The following is a 12,144-nucleotide window of genomic DNA, read 5'->3' as shown; positions in this document are numbered from 1 at the left end:
GATGCCAAAGGGCCAAGATTCGGTAGCTTTCAACTTATCCATTCTTCAGGTCCTTAGCTTATTCTTCCAAATATCTCCAGCTTCCAGAATTAACAGTTAAAGGGAATACATTCAATAAGGACATGGAGGAAAACTAAGAGAAAAAAATCTTATGCAATCTCTATTTATAGAGGATCCCATTTTAAAGACCTTGACAGGACTTTAAGTTATTCCTTTACAATTAAATTTTCCTACAATGGGAACCCACTGCCACAAAGGAGACATAAAGCCTTATTTCCTTAAGTACAGTATTCATGGTCAACGCTCCTGTTATTAGTAATAATGAAAGCTTTAAGTGTATGCTGTGTAATACTGTTTAAAAGGCACTTTCCGAAACTGGGGGAAAAGAGCTACAACGCATATGACAAGGAACTAACTTCCTGTATTAACAAAGAGTGCACACAAACCAAGAACAAAGTCAACTTACTTAAAAGTGGGCAAAGTATAAGAACTGGCAGATTATTGGGGAGGGGGAGATAATACAAAGGTCTAATAGCATATTATACTCTATCTATATAACCTCACCCTAAATTAAAGGAAATACAAATCAAAGTAAAAAATTTTCAGTTCTAAGGCAAAAAAATTTAAAGGTTTTAAACACATAACCAGTGTTTGCAGGGATGAGGAGAAAAAAGCATCCAAATGCACTATTGGTAGAAGCATAAATTGGAAAAGCTTTTCTAGAGGCAACTTGGCACTATCTACAAAAATATACATGGGGGGCGCCTGGGTGGCTCAGATGGTTAAGCGTCTGCCTTCGGCTCAGGTCAGGATCCCAGGGTCCTGGGATCGAGTCCCGCATCGGGCTCTCTGCTCCTTGGGAGCCTGCTTCTCCCTCTGCCTCTCTCTCTCTGTCTCTCATGAATAAATAAATAAAATCTTTAAATATATATATATATATATATATATATACACACATGGGGCGCCTAGCTGGCTAAGTCGGAAGAGCGACTCTTGATCTCGGGGTCATAAATTCAATCCCCATGTTGGGAGTAGAGATTACTTAAATAAAAAATACACATATCTGCAACCCAGCAGCCCCACTGCCAGTAACTTACCCTACAGATACATACCCCAAAGTCTGCCAAATTACCTGTAACATGATCAATATAGCCCTGTAATTTCTGCAGCTAATATGTCCAACAAAAGAGACCTCGTTAAATGAATTATGGTTCATCACAACAGAATGTACAGCCATTAAAAGGAATAATGGCAGTCAGTAGATGCTGATATGGAGCCATCTGTAAGACATATTGTCAAGTAAAAAGGGCACGGTATAGAGGCATATGTATGGTATTATCATTTCAATGTAAACAGACAGACACATCTATTATAGCATATGCATAAAATTATTTCTTAAAAGGAACTACGAAACTGTTGTTTTTTAAAAAAGATTTTATTTATTTATTAGAGAGAGAGTGAGAGAGGGGTGAGGGGCAGAGGAAGAAGCAGACCCCTGGCTGAGCAGGGAGCCCAATGCAGGGGTTAGATCCTGGAACTCCAGGATCATTACCTGAGCCAAAGGCGGACAATTAACTGACTGAGCCACCCTGGCGCCCGAGAACTAAGAAACTGTTTAAGTAGTTCCCTTAATGAGAGGAATGGAGCATGGAAATGTAACTTTTCATTTTTTATCTTACTATATTGTTCGAATTTTCTAACCTTAAGAATGTACTTTTTTTGTCGGCAGGGATTATCTAGTTGGTAAGATTTTAATTTGGGGTTACTTCTTTATTACTTTTTTTTTTTTAAATATTACTTAAATATACAAAAGTCCTTTCATTCTTACACTGTCTTACCAGACCTTCATAACTGCCAAGTGATCTAGTTAGAACTATATGTGATGTTCCCATGGCACACAAAGAAAACTGAGGTGCAGAGGAGCTAGCCGCTTCAGAGGTCCTCCGAAGCAGGAGACATCCTGGGATGCTGGGTGGCTCAGTCGGTTAATCATCAGGTCATGATCCCAGGGTCCTGGGACAGAGTCCCAAATTGGGCTCCTTGCTCAGCAGGGAGCCCACTTTTCCCTCTGCCTGCCGCTCCCCCTGCTTGGGCTCTCTCTCTCTGACAAATACATAAATTTAAAAACCTTAAAAAAAAAAACAAAAAGCAGGAGACATCCCTCTTATAACATGTAACAGGATTTTCCCAAAAATACACAAATTACTTCTTAAAGGCCCTTCTTCTCTCCCCTACCAAAGTTCTTACTGTGCTTATTATATTCATGCCTTTAGATATAAACATAATTTGAATACAGGCAGGAAGATTAAGTAATTGGATGCTTTAATATTGTGTCAGAATTATCACACCATTATATAACAAGCAAAAATACTTAATTTTTCAGAAAGGACAAAACCTAAGACTGGCCCAGCTGTGGGGAAACTGAACATCTGAACCACTGCCTAGGGCCCTGACCATGCCATCTTTTTATTATCTCAATCTGCAAGCAAGGAACAAGCTATAAAACTGCTTAGACACTTGGACTCAGTAACTTCAATGTGAAGAATACAGCCCAGGATAAAAATAAATCATTTGTAAAAACGAGAAAAAATACCTCAACATAATGATATAAGAATGTGCAATTTTGGGACGCCTGGGTGGCTCAGTCGGTTAAGCGTCTGCCCTCAGCTCAGGTCATGATCCCAGGGTCCTGGAATCGAGTCCCGCATCGGGCTTCCTGCTCCTTGGGAGCCTGCTTCTCCCTCTGTTTCTCTCTGTCTCTCATGAATAAATAAATAAAATCTTAAAAAAAAAAAAAAAAAGAAGATAAATGGAGGCCACATTCTATCCTCCAACTGAGAAGTTTACCTTTATGAGGACAAAATAAAAAAGTAGAAAACTAATATTTTTATAGGACTTAAAACTGACAAAATATCAAAGATGATTAAATTTAATTATTATGGTACATATCTGGGTGTCTTGTTGATGGACTGGCCATGTTTGCATAAGTCATACAAGGAATGCATGATTCATCAATTATTACATATTTATTCCATAAGATTATTTTTATAACTTTATGTTTGCAAATTTCTCATGTTGTTATGGGTTAAGATTTTCATAGAATAGGTAACATTGAAAGTAATGATTTAAAGGATTAAAAAATATGATTGCATTCAAAGTATATAAATTTTAATATGTTTTTATAAGAAATAAAGAAAATGTAAAAAAAAAAAAACAAGAAAAACAATAGCTCTTTAGATAAAACTCTGGGGAAACTAGATATAGTTCACATGTTTAAAAACAAGAGAATACTGGGGCACCTGGGTGGCTCAGTTGGTTAAGCATCTGACTCTTGATTTTCTCGATCTCAGGGTTGTGAGATCAAGCCTGCTTGGGATATTCTCTCTCTCTCTCTCTCTCTCTCTCTCTCTCCCCTCCTCCCCTCTCCCCCTGCCACTTCTGCTCTCTCTCAAACAAAAAAACAAAAAACCAAGAGAATATTTAAATAAAACCTAATGTAGTAGGATTATACTCTAAGCTCCATTAGGGAAAGGAATGACTGATGTTCAACAGATGCAAAATAAATGAACTAAAAAATAAAATGACAAGGATGTGAACTAACTTTACAAAAGAACAGACAGAAAATATCCTTAGGCAGACTAACAAGACCTACATAAAAAACATTTTTAATGATAATAACAATAGCTAACTCTACACATATTAAGTCATGTAATCCTTACAGCAACTACAGAAGTAGCTACCATTATTAATCCTCACTGCAAAAATGAGAAACAGAGGAACAAAGGAAAGTTAGGGACATCCTAGGACACCCATATGGTAAGAGGCTGTGCCAAGATTTGAACCATAGGCCCTATGTCTCCAGATTCTCAACCACTACCACATATTTATGAGCTACATCTTTGAGTTCTCTTTCTTAATTCATTAAATGAGTATTAATAATGGCCCCAAAGGGCACCTGGGTGGCTCAGTGGTTAAACGTCTGGCTGCCTTCGGCTCAGGTCATGATCCCAGTGTTCTGAAATTAAGCCCCACATTGGGCTCCCTGCTCAGCGGGGAGCCTGCTTCTCCCTCTCCCACTCCCCCTGCTTGTGTTCCCTCCCTGTGTATCTCTGTCAAATAAATAAATAAAATCTTTAAAAATAAATAAATAAAAATAAAATAATGGTCCCTATGTTGGATGCTATAAGAATTAGGTGAGAAAAGATGTACAAAGTCCCTATTTGTAGGGACACAAACTAGGTACTCAAAAAATGGCAGCAGAATTTTCCTAATTCATAATACATTTACAGTTACTGTTGTATTGTCAAGGACTCTGGGTTTTATTTTGGAAGATGTGAAAGAGTACTGTAGCCATGGTAACTGGAGGTCCTGCCCTCAGCAACCCCATTGTGCTCAAGGAGAAGGAACTGAGGGCTCAAAGTAATAAAGAATTAAAGTGATAGATGGGTATGGAACAAGACCTTTCAACGAGTCAGCTGAGACAGAATCAGGGAAAAATAAACCCAGGGACACTCAAGGGAAGAATGTCAATCACCAGAAACTACAGAATAAGCTTTGTGATAACCTAATAGTGCTTACCACCAGGCTTGCATTCAACCTCCATTTAATGGTGATGGTGCCTCTGAAACTTAATACATCCCCTTTTCAATGGAAGGACACTTCAAGCAAAACACCAGCTTAAATCTTTATGCCTCCTTCATTCAATAAATATTTATTTTTTTTAAAGATTTTGTTTATTTGAGGAGGGCTGGGGGGAGGAGCAGAGGGAGAAGGGACAAGCAGACTCCACGCTGAGTGCAGAGCCCAACACAGGGCTCTATCCCACCACCCTGAGATCACAACCTGAGCCAACCAACTGAGCCAGCCAGGTGCCCCTCAATAAGTATTTATTGAATGCTTATGTGCCAGGTGCTGCAGAGAGATACTGGGAGGACAAGATTATCCCAACCCTGTTCTCTAGCAGGGAATGCAGGCAATAAACAAGATACACACAAAGAAGATAATCTCTGGCAGGATAAGCATCCTGGGGAAAAACCCAACAAAATATTGTGAACCAGTGACATGGGAGGACCACTTTAGATAAGGCTGTTACAAAGGACTCTGAGGAGTGGAGATCTGACAGAGATCTAAATGACGAGGAGACAACCATGGAAGATCTAGGGGGAAAATTCTAGGCAAAGGGAAAGTCCTACAGGCAAGGTGCCTCAGGCGGGAATGAGGTCTCCTCTCCCTCACAGCCCTGTGCCTAGGAGGTGTAGACTAGCCAGCAGCCCACAGTGTTGTCCCATAAAAGCATAAACAGTATCAGCAGGTCCAGTGACACCTTGATCTCACAGGAGGAAGTTTCCAAGGGGACTCTTTGCCGAAGTTCTGTCTTGGAGGAAGGTCAGAAATGCTTAGGGATGGGGGAGGCAGACAGGTTTTAGACTCAGATTCTTACCAATCCTGGCTCCACTAATTGGCAGAGTTAAGATGAGAAAAATCACTGAGCCTCTCTCTGTTTACCCCATCTATAAAATGGGATTAATAACCCCTACCTCTTGGGGTTGTTGTGAGGAATAAGTGAGCTAATGGGTGTCCAATACTTAGCACAATAAACACTAAATGTTCAGTACTGAAATAAAATGGTTGTGTAACAGTAATAGTAGCAGCAAAAAGGACATCAGACACAAAGGATTACAGTCTAGTCAATATTATCATGAAATATTAACAAATAGTATCCAATATAGTAAAGAACATAAAAAGCATGTCTTTAGTCCTAGGGAGATGAAAAATTGGTTCAAGTGGGGGGCAAGGGCCCCTGACCACTACCCTCATTTCCTCAAGGACACAGAAGAAAGATTGGATCTAAAGCAAAGACCAGTTCCATTCCTCAGGCCCTTCCCCAGGTGAAACTGTAAGAGCTGAATTAACCTCTTTTATTTGAGGGGGTTAGGAAGTAAGCAAAGGAAAGGGGGTGAGAAATTAGGAAAGGAGAAAGGAAAGAAATAGGCCAAAAATTCCCTTACCCTCTTTATGGATACTTGAAATGCTTTCTCCAAGAGCCAAGCTTTTCCTTCTACAATTAAAATTCAGACAGAGAGCAAACACAGGTTGAGTTTACTTATTCCAAATTACTGAGAATGAGTTGGTCAAATCAGTGATCTTCCCAGAAGCAGTGGAAAGGGCCTATTGTCCAGGCTGGGCTCCAGAATATATTTGCTCAATGACCTTTGGCACCTTACTCAACTTCACTGAGCTAATCATCCTATCCTCACAAGTTCGTTTTCTCCTCATCAGAGTTTAAGGCCCAAGACTGGCCAATGTGCCAAGCTAGAAACATGGATATCACCCTTGCCTCCCACTCACACTCACCACTTTTTAACACCTACTTCTAGGTCTCTGCCACTTCAGGCCCCCATCAGATCTAATCCAATTACTACAACAGCTTTCACTGGAGCTCAAAGCCCCTAGCCACACCCTCCCAGATCCAAATCAATACTGTCTCATAAACTGACATCTTCTGACTGCCTGTTTTACTACAGATACTATTCTAAGTGCTTTATATAACCAGCATCTCATTTAGTGTCTACCTTATAGATCTGTAGTGATGATGATGATAATTCTTTTTTTTTTATTATTTTTTATTTATTTGCGAGAGAGAGAATGAGAGACAGAGAGCATGAGAGGGAGGAGGGTCAGAGGGAGAAGCAGACTCCCTGCTGAGCAGGGAGCCTGATGTGGGACTCGATCCCGGGACTCCAGGATCATAACCTGAGCCGAAGGCAGTCGCTTAACCAACTGAGCCACCCAGGCGCCCTCATTTTTTTTTTTTAAGATTTTATTTATTTGTCAGAGAGAGAGCACACAAGCAGGAGTAGGGGCAGGCAGAAGGAGAAGTACGCTCCCCACTCTAAAATAAATTTCTGGGGGCGCCTGAGTGGCTCAGTTGTAAAGCGTCTGCCTTCAGCTCAGGTCACGATCGCAGGGTCCTAGGATGGAGCCCCGCGTCGGGCTCCCTGCTCAGCGGGGGGCCTGCTTCTCCCTCTCCCTTTGCCTACTATTTCCCCTGCTTGTGCTCTCTCTCTCTGTTAAATAAATAAAATCTTTAAAAAAAAATTAATCAATCAGTTCAGGTTATATGTCAATTGTATCTCAATAAAAAAAAAACACAGCTCAGTAGTTCCCCTATGAAACCAAGGTCAAGCTACTCAGTGTGGCATTAAGGCTGAGTGAGTTGGCCATTGTGACCAAACCAACCTCGGAGTCTCTAAGGGTGGGCGCTTAAAAATAGGACAGTAGGCAAGCTTAGCAGAGGGGCAGTGGCACACAGTGGTTAGGTGCCAGAACTCTGGAGTGAGACAGGCTGGGTTTGGATCCCAGCTCCAATATTTTCCAGATAACCCTGTGCAAGTCATTTTCTCTGTGAACCTCAAACTCCTCACCTGTAAAATAGGAATAGTACCAGTACCAACTTCATACCTTCATACAGGTGTTGTGAAGAGAGAAATTACTTGGGCTCTCGGAGTATTACTGATCTCGCAGCCACACACACAGCCAGACCCCTTATAGTTCCAACCTCCAGGACCTCTGCTCGAACAAGCTGCTTTCTCTGCCCAGTCCTTCCACACTACCCAAAGGGCTTGCGGGGCCAGCAGCCCACTACTATATTCTCCCAAGGCAGTCTGGCCTGTTCTCTGGGCCCCAGCACACAGCACTCGACACTGAAACTGCCTGTCTCTGAGCGCTCTCTCACAAGGCCCTGAACTCCCTCATAGGCAGCCCCAGCATTTAACAAGCAGTGCCCTTACGGGGTGGTCAGGTAATTGTTAAATGTCAACTTCCTCACTGGCAGAATGAAAACAGGAAAAAAGACAAGTATCATACCCCTAGAAGGAAGTAGAGATTCAAGACATCACGTGGAGGCTCTTTGAAAGTGCTACCCACGGGTAAATGAAGGAACCCTTATTACTCCTTAGGGGCAGGGGAGGAAGGCAAGGCATAGGGAATGAGGCACCTGAAGACAGACCACAACTTCGCTCCTGGGGCCTAAGAAAAGCTGTATTCGTTTTTCAGTCAGGGGGAGGCTCCAGTCCGTAAATGTTAGTATCTGTGGAGTGGGTTTGTATGACTAACTTTTAGGAGGGAGTTTTTTTTTGTTTTTTAAAGATTTATTAGAGAGAGAGAAGAGAGTGTGTGCATGCAGGCACTCCCAAGTAGGGGGAGGGACAGAGGCAGACGAATCTCAAGCAGACTCCCCAAAGAGTATGGAGCACCACTCGGGTCTCCGTCTCACGAACCAGAGATCACGACCTGAGCAGAGTCCGATGCTTAACGGACTGAGCCACCCAGGCGCCCCAAGGGAGCCTTTTCTTAAACATACCTAAGCTGTTTTTACAGGACTCCTTAATTGAGGTATCACTATATTACAAAAGAAAACAATTTGAATATGGAGTCATTACTCGACGGGGCCTCCAAAGACACTTTCCTGAATTACAACGGTTTCATGCTTATGGTGTTTTAAAGACAAAGTATTTAATAGTTAACTAATTCATTACCTTATTCTTTAAATATTAACTTTTATTCCTGGCCTTTATTATTAATACCAGGAAATGGCTTACATTTACTTCACCTAAATCCTTGACAAATACCTTATTTCCAACAACGCAGAGAAGCTGGCAGTATTATCCCATTTTACTGAGGAAAAGGAGGCTTAGTGCAAATAATTTGCCCATGGTCACCTGACTAGGTGGAAGAGCTGGGATTTGAGAAGCAGGACCTCCTCTAAGACCCACTATACTTAATACTACTTTTAAAAATAGGACCTTTAGAAATATAAATAAATAAATGAGGCCTTTGGGATATCTGTACACTAATGATATTAAGGGATTACTGTTTCAGTTGTTCTGTGTAAAAATGAAAAAAAATTTAAGTGTCTTTTCCTTCTCCACTGATAGAGTTACGGATAAAATACAAACTAACAAACAACATGAAAGGATTTTAAAAACAATTTGTGAGGAATAATAACATACACTCAACTCTTCACAGTTTACCAAGTTTTGATAAACTTGTACATTAGGTTTTCTCACTCCCATTTTAAAGATTAAGAAATGGGGCGCCTGGGTCACTCAGTCGGTTAAGTGTCTGCAAGCCCCGCATCAGGCTCCCTGCTCAGCGAGGAGGCTGCTTTTCCATCTGCCTCTGCCTGCCGCTCCCCCTACTTCTGCTCTCTTTCTCTCTGTCAAATGAATAAATAAAATCTCAAAAAAAATAAAATAAAAAATAAAGATTAAGAAATGGGGCACCTGGGGGGAGACAAACCATGAGAAACTATGGACTCTGAGAAACAAACTGAGGGTTGTAGAGGGGAGGAGGAAGGGGGATGGGTTAGCCTGGTGATGGGTATTAAAGAGGGCATGTACTGAATGGAGCACTGGGTGCTATACGCAAACAATGAATCATGGATCACTATATCAAAAACTAATGATGTAATGTATGGTGATTAACATAACATAATAAAAAAATACAAGGGAAAAAAAAGAAATGGGGCACCTGGGTGGCTCAGTCAGTTAAGTGTCTGCCTTCAGCTCAGGTCATGATCCTGTAGTCCTGTGATAGAGCCCCATGTTAGGCTCCCTGCTCAGTGAGGAGTCTAGTCTGCCTCTCTCTCTCTTTCCCTCTGCCCATGACCCCAACTTGTGCACTCACTCTCTCTCTCAAATAAATAAAATCTCTTTTTTTAATATTTTATTTATTTATTTGACAGAGAGAGAGAGAGCACAAGCAGAGGGAGCAGGCAGAGGGAGAAAGAGAAGCAGGCTCCCTACCGAGTAAGGAGCCCCATGTGGGACTCGATCCCAGGACCCTGGGATCATGACCTGAGCCGAAGGCAGACGCTAACAACTGAGTCACCCAGGTGCCCCTATTTTAATTTTTAAAAAATATTTTATTTAGGGCGCCTGGGTGGCTCAGTCGTTAAGCGTCTGCCTTCGGCTCTGGTCATGATTCCAGAGTCCTGGGATCGAGTCCCACATGGGGCTCCCTGCTCCGCGGGAAGTCTGCTTCTCCCTCTCCCACTCCCCCTACTTGTGTTCCCTCTCTCGCTGTCTCTCTGTCAAATAAATAAATAAAATCTTTAAAAAAAAATTAAAATAAATTGCGGCACCTGGGTGGCTCAGTTGGTTAAGCCTTCGGCTCAGGCCATGATCCCAGAGTCCTGGGATCAAGTCCCACATCGGGCTCCCAGCTCATCGGGGAGCCTGCTTCTCCCTCTGACCCTCTCCCCTGTCATGCTGTTTCTCTCTAATAAAAAAATAAAATTAAAATAAATAAATAATAAAAAAATAAAATCCTAGGATTATGTTCCTGACATGGGATAAGCTCTCATTAGATCAAACCATCTTTTTTTTTTTTTTTTAACGTAAGCTCTAGGGGCGCCTGGGTGGCTCAGATGGTGAAGCATCTGCCTTTGGTTCAGGTCATGATCTCCAGGTCCTGGGATTGAGCCCCATGTCCGGCTCCCAGCTCAGTGGAGAGTCTGCTTCTCCCTCTCCCTCAGCCTCTCCCCCTGCTTGGGCTCTCTTTGTCTCTTTCCCTCTCTCTCAAATAAATAAATAAATCTTAAATAAATAAATAAATAAATAAATAAATAAATAAATAAATAAATAAATAAATGTAAGCTCTAGGGGCGCCTGGGTGGCTCAGTCGGTTAGGTGTCTGCCTTTGGCCCAGGTCATGACCCCAGGGTCCTGGGATCGAGCCCTACATCAGGCTCCTTGCTCAGCGGGAGCCTGCTTCTCCCTCTGCTTCTGCCTACTGCTCCCCCTGCTTGTTCTGTCAAATAAATAAATAGAACCTTTAAAAATAAATAAATAAAATATATGTAAGCTCTATGCCCAATGTGGGGATTGAACTCACAACCCTGAGATCAAGAGTCCCTTGTTCTACAGACTGAACCAGCCAGGCGCACCCAAACCATCATTTTAAATCCTTCCCCAGACTCCTCCTCTCCCTCCTTCAACGAAGACCATGGATCCAGACACCACCTGCCTTTCATACAAACTGCCCTACTTATGCCTGGTGACTCACACCAGGCTCCTAAAATTTTATGGGATTTCTGCAAGCTCATTACTTCCATTATTTGGTCAAAGAAAGCAAAGAACAGCTGGATATCCACCCAGTCCAAGATCTAGCAAAGTTGTCACAGCATCACAAATCAGGGTTTCAATTTTCAACAGGTTACCCTAAGTTAAGGTTAGCCAGTCAACAAGCTATAAGGCGCAATTGCTGAGAGAGAGAAGACAGGAACATCCTCCCTTTCTCTGAGCTTACAATCTAACCAAAGAGGCTCTAAGTAAGAACAGATTTTGGCTTAAAGAATGTTTATCATGAAAAATGTAAACTTCCCCCCAGTAGCTCCTAGAGAGATGAGAAAGGAAGGTTAGGGAGTTATATACAACCTTGAGCCCTGATTTCCAGGCAGTGTCAGGTGTTCTCAAAGAACTGTTTCACTCACTGATGAAGTTATTTGAAATCTAGATTTCTTATCATTGTCCTTAGCAATTTCTTGTCTGGGCTTTATGAGTATATTGTTAGGGAAAAAGCACTTGGAAGTCATTTTTAAATAGTGCTTGCAGGGCGCCTGGGTGGCTCAGTTGGTTAAGCGACTGCCTTCGGTTCGGGTCGTGATCCTGGAGTTCCGGGATCGAGTCCCGCATCGGGCTCCCTGCTCGGCGGGGAGTCTACTTCTCCCTCTGACCCTCCTCCCTCTCATGCTCTCTGTCTCTCATTCTCTCTCTCTCAAATAAATAAATAAAATCTTTAAATAAATAAATAAATAAATAGTGCTTGCACTCAGGATACACTTTCAAATTTCAGATAGGGAGTTTGAGCACCTTTAAAATCCTGGGAGAAGTACCAGGTGGCTGAACCCCCACAGATACGGAAGACCTTTGGGAGAAGAGGACTAAAAGCATTACATCTCACTTTCCCCAAACTCCAGCCAAAAGGAAACTGTCTGCTTCACTTTTAAATTTCATTCTGCCTACCCTGCTAATTCAAAGCCAAAAAGAAAACTGGAGTGGGAGGGTGCCTCGGTGGCTCAGTCAGTTAAGCATCTGCCTTTGGCTCAGGTCATGATCCCGGGGTCCTGGGATGGGCTCCCTG

The 12,144-nt window shown here is 42.1% G+C and overlaps 1 protein-coding gene across 4 annotated transcripts in view; it reads right to left on the bottom strand.

Annotated features, from left to right (window-relative positions):
* The window catches only part of PHF20 (PHD finger protein 20), a 144,328-nt gene that overhangs the window by 127,062 nt on the left and 5,122 nt on the right, over positions 1-12,144 (bottom strand). Inside the window, exon 1 of one of the 4 annotated variants that reach the window (XM_064573100.1) lies at positions 6,009-6,037. The exons of the other annotated variants lie outside the window; for them this stretch is intronic. The gene's annotated coding sequence lies outside the window, so the exon portion shown is untranslated. Of the gene's footprint in view, positions 1-6,008; positions 6,038-12,144 lie in introns of those variants that run through there. 4 annotated transcript variants of the gene reach the window in all.

The sequence above is a fragment of the Mirounga angustirostris genome, unplaced genomic scaffold (genome assembly GCF_029215605.1).
Source record: "Mirounga angustirostris isolate CCGP_5_RB_7025 unplaced genomic scaffold, mMirAng1.0.hap1 SCAF_10, whole genome shotgun sequence".
In the NCBI taxonomy this organism is placed as follows: Eukaryota; Metazoa; Chordata; class Mammalia; order Carnivora; family Phocidae; genus Mirounga; species Mirounga angustirostris.
The sequence above is the reverse complement of the archived record's forward strand: the minus strand, read 5'-3'. Positions and strand labels throughout refer to the sequence as shown.